Source organism: Tachypleus tridentatus, chromosome 8 (genome assembly GCF_004210375.1).
Source record: "Tachypleus tridentatus isolate NWPU-2018 chromosome 8, ASM421037v1, whole genome shotgun sequence".
Taxonomy (NCBI): domain Eukaryota; kingdom Metazoa; phylum Arthropoda; class Merostomata; order Xiphosura; family Limulidae; genus Tachypleus; species Tachypleus tridentatus.
This window is the reverse complement of record NC_134832.1, coordinates 9,039,974-9,045,426: the sequence shown is the minus strand read 5'-3', so window position 1 is coordinate 9,045,426 and position 5,453 is coordinate 9,039,974.

Below are 5,453 nucleotides of genomic sequence, written 5' to 3'. Positions count from 1 at the left end.
TGTAACCACTGTCACAGAATGTGACACAGTCAATAAATTTATTGTTACCCTTGTCACAGACAATTGCACAGTCAATAATACATTTAAAACAATCTTGTGTTACCATTGTCACACAAGGTGACATAGTCAATAAAATTATTATTACTCCCTATTCTAACAACTGTTACAGAAGGTGACACCCTCAATAAAATTACTGTTACTCCTTTATGTAACAACTGTCACTGACGGTGATACACTCGATAAAATTATTATAAAAGCTTTGTGTAACTACTATCACAGAGGGTGACACAGTCAGTAAAATTTTTACTAAACCTTTGTGTAACCACTCTCACATATGGTGACACAGTAAATTATATTATTATCGATCCCTTATGTAATCACGGTAACAGAAGGTGACACCGTCAATAAAATTATTGTTACTCCTTTATGTAATCACTATCACAGACTGTGAGAGAGTCAATAAACTTATTTTTATTACTCTTTTATGTAACCACTGTCACAGAGGCTGACTCAGTAAACAAAATTATTGTTACTTCTTGATGTAACCACTGTCACATATGGTGACACACTCAATAAAATCATTATTATTCCCTTATGTAACCACTCTCACATAGGGTGACACAATCAATGAAATTATTGTTACTTCTTTATATAACCACTGTTACAGGAGCTGACACAGTCAACAAAATTATTGATACTCCCTTATCTATTCACTGTCACAGAATGTGACACAGTCAATAAAATTATTATTACTACATTTTAACCACTGTTATAGAAGGTGACACAGACAATAAAATTATTGTTACTCCCATATGTAATTAATGTCACAGAAGACGATGCAGTCAATAAAATTATAATTACTGTGCAATTACAGGGGGTGACACAGTCAATGAAATTGTTACTCCTTTATGTAACCACTGTCACAAAAGGTGACACAGTCAATAAAATTATTGATACCCCCTTATGTAACCACTGTCACAAAAGGTGACACAGTAATTAAAATTATTGTTACTCCTTTATGTAACCACTGTCACAGAAAGTGATATAGTCAATAAAATTATTGTTACCCTTTGTTTTAACCACTGTCACAGGATGTGACACAGTTAAAAAATTATTGATACTCACTTATGTGACCACTGTCACAAAAGAAGACACAGTACTTTAAATTATTGATACTTCTTTATGCCACCACTGTTAAACATGGTGATACAATCAATTAAATTATTATTACTTCCTTATGTAACCACTGTCACACAGGGTGACACAGTCAATGAAATTATTGTTACTTCTTAATATAACCACTGTTACAGGAGCTGACACAGTCAACAAAATTATTGATACTCCCTTATCTATTCACTGTCACAGAATGTGACACAGTCAATAAAATTATTATTACGACATTTTAACCACTGTTACAGAAGGTGACACAAACAATAAAATTATTGTTACTCCCATATGTAATTAATGTCACAGAAGGTGAAGCAGTCAATAAAATTATTTTTACTTCTTTATGTAACCACTGTCACAGATGGTGATACAATCAATAAAATTATTATTACTTTCTTATGTACCCACAGTCTTAGAAGGTGAAGCAGTCAATGAAATTATTGTTATTCATTTATGTAACCACTGTCACAGAAGGCAATACATTCAATAAAATTATAATTACTTTCTTATGTAACCACTGTCACATAAAGTGACACAGTCAATAAAATTATTGTTACTACTTTATGTAACCACTGTTACAGATGGTGACACAGTAATTAAAATTTCTGTTACTCTTTTATGTAACCAATGTCACAGATGTTGATGCAATCAATAAAATTAAAATCACGTCCTTATGTTACCACTGTCTCAGATCGTAAAGAAGTCAAAAAAATTATTTTTAATCCTTTAAGTAACCACTGTCACAGATGGCGATACACTCAATAAAATTATAATTACTAAATTACGTAGCCACTGTCACATAGGCTGACACAGTCAATAAAATTATTGTTACTCCTTTATCTAACCGCTGCCATAGAAGGTGAGCCAATCTCTAAAATTATTGATACACTCTTATGTAACCACTGTTACAGAAGGTAACACAGTAATAAAAATTATTATTACTCGTTTATGTAACCTCTGTCACAGGATGTGACACAGTCAATAAAATTATTATTACTCCTTTTTTAACCACTGTTACAGAACTTTACACAGACAATAAAATTATTAGTACTCCCTTGTGTAATAACTGTCACAGAAGGTGAAGCAGTCAATAAAATTACTTTTACTCCTTTATGTAACCACTGTTACAGAAGACGATGCAATCAATAAAATTATTATTACTCAGTTATATAACCACTGTCACAGAAGGTTACACAGTAATTAAAATATTTGTTACACTTTTATGTAACCACTGTCAAAGAGGTAACACAGTCAATAATACTATCGATACTCACTTATGTAACCACTCTCACAGAGGGTGACACATTCAATAATACTATCGATACTCCCTTATGTAACCACTGTCACAGAAGAGGACACAGACAATAAAATTATTGTTTTTCCTTTATGTAACCACTGTCACAGAAGGTGATACAGTTAATAAAATTATAATTACTTTCTTATGTAACCGCTATTACCGAGGGTGATACAATAATTAATATTATAGCTACTGCCTTAGGTAATTGTTATTATATGGGATGACACAGACATTATTACTTTTGTTAGTAGTTCATGTAACCACTCTCATATGGGGTTATCTACAGTTTGTAAGCGTCAGTTTAATCATTGGATTATTTTTTATTGCAAGTTATATTCATACCTTGTAGTCCTTTAACTAGTTCTAAACTAATTTATGTGTTTAAAGAAATCCTGTACAAGTAGAAATTAAGCAGTTGTTCAATTTATTACTGGTTTGTTTAAGTCCAAAATCTAAATGTTGAGATGAACATTTATTTAATCCATTTAATATTTAAGTATAAAATCTGTTTACTCTGATCAACGCCTTCAGATTGCCAGTTTTCTTTGTTTATTCTAGTTAATTTATTTTGAGTATTTGGTTTATTGGTTCGGATAAAGTGTTTAGAAGGTCACAAGATATATCTTTGATTTTTTTATTTTTATTAATTTAGTGACAGTATTCTGGTTTTAAATGTTTTAAATTTAAACACCCTTGTTATGTATTTTTTACATTATATATGATTATAGGTCCGGCATGGCCAGGTGGGCTGAGGTGTTCGTAATCTGAGAAACGCTGGTTCGAATCCCCGTCACACCAAACATGCACGCCCTTTCAGTCGTGGGAGCGTTACAAAGTCATGGTCAATTCCACTATTCGTTGGTAAACGAGTAGCCCAAGAGTTGGCGGTGGGTGGTGATGACTAGCTAACTTCCCTTTAGTCTTACATTGCTGAATTAGGGACGGCTACTCAGATAGCCCTCATGTAGCTTTACGCGAAATTAAAAAAACAACAATTTTTTGGTTATAATTCGGTTTTCGAATTTTGTTCACTTTTTAAACTGAAGTGAAGGAAAACACCATTTCTATTGTTTCAGTAAGTATCAATTTTATCTCCTCTCCATTGTTAATGAAAATCATGTGAATAGTGAATAATTCTAGAGTGAATTTGGTTTGTTTTTTTTTTATTTTACGAAAAGCTACTTCAAGGCTATCTGCGCTAGCTGTTACTAAGTTAGCAATGATAAACAATAGAGAAGCCAACTAGTCAACATCACCCACCATCAGCTCTTGGGATGCTCTTTTACCAACGAACAGTGGTAATGACCGTCACATTATTATGCACGAACAGCTAAAAGGTGAATTTGCTTGATGAACAACTCGAATCCGCGACCCACCAATTGTGTAGAAAGACCATCCAAGGCTGAATAATAATATTCCAGTTGCACTATCTTTATTACATCAGCTGAGACATAACTCGAGAGTGACAGTTCACTGACTGATTTAGTCTCAATGGAAGTACGTGTGTACAACTGAAACGCTATCGTCAATGCAGGTTACCTGAGCTATAGGCTATGGTGTTACAGTCCTAACCCTCTCCAATGTTCCTAGTGACAGTGGTTTTGATGTTATAAAGCATCTTGTCGTAGTTCTCTGACGTGGTCTCGTTGTGGTGACACAAACCATGATGCCTACGACTGTCAACTGGATTCTCACTGTGTCAGTTGTGGTGGTTCTCATTCTTCTTATTTTTGTTTTTGCCCTACGTGGAAGAAGAAAAAGATTCAATGCTTAAGGACTGTAAACAACATTTCTTATCCAGAGGCTCAAATGTTGTTGGCCCCTACTCCATCTCAAATATATGCTGCTGCACTATTTTTCACTGCTATAGTTAGAGTGCAGACAGATCTTGCAATGCCCCAACAGTCTTTGTCACATTATGTTTTGCCCTACTTGACAGGAAGAGTTAAGAAGTCCGAGTCCATATATGTCCCTACTATTGTATCCAATGACTGCTCGGGTCCATCGTTTTTGGCTCTGATGTGTATAAGCATTATTTGAATAGTCAGCCATTGGAGTCTCCTTCTTCCTCCATACACCTGCCCAATCATTTCAGGTCAGGTTGCATGGGGATGAAGAGGCCTGTTTCTACTAAAGAAATGTCATGGTTACCCCAACCACCTCTCCTTTACGTAAATAAAAACAGTTACTTTAATACAATGAAATTGTTGAGGTTTACGTTCTAATTTGGATGACATTAAGGCCTTGGTCGATTCCTATCATCCCAAGTGTCTTTCCTTATAAAATATATTCATGAGCTCTACTGATACTGTCATCTTTCACGGAACTACAGGTTGTGTAACAGACGATCTTACCGCTGGCTGACAAGTATATACCCATCACGTCTGTGCCACTCAATATGCTCTTGGATGCTGTAGCTGTATGGGTTATACCATAATAATATGTTCTCTTTACTTGTCTCTAGAAAATACTTATATTCAGTCAGACCTTGGAGTTCATATTAACCCGCTACCATCTCCTTTTTCATCTTGGCGACTTTAATGGAAACAATCCACTTTGTGGTGTTCCTGATAATGATGAGAGGAGTTATTCTGTGAAGCATATATTGTTGGATTACAACCAATCTTTCTTCGAGATTGATTCTTTTATTTATTTTTATACATTTATATTGTTATTGATCTATCTGTCTGTTCTCCTTCATTGTTTTCTCTTTTTTTTACAGTAATACGGGGTAATGATTATTTTCACATCAGTTTTTGGAAGATTAGCCACATTAGGTTGCCAGCCAACCAATGCACCATAGTGCAAGTTGAAGCATGCTAACTGGCTTTCTCTCAACATGCTCTACAAACTTAATCCTGTTGTTGTTAGTCTTCCATTTATTGACGATTGTGTGGAGGCTGCAACTAATTGTATAATCCAAGCAGCTGTTCATTTCATTCCCAAAACCTCGACGTGTTTCCATGTTATCCCCGTCCATGGTAGACTC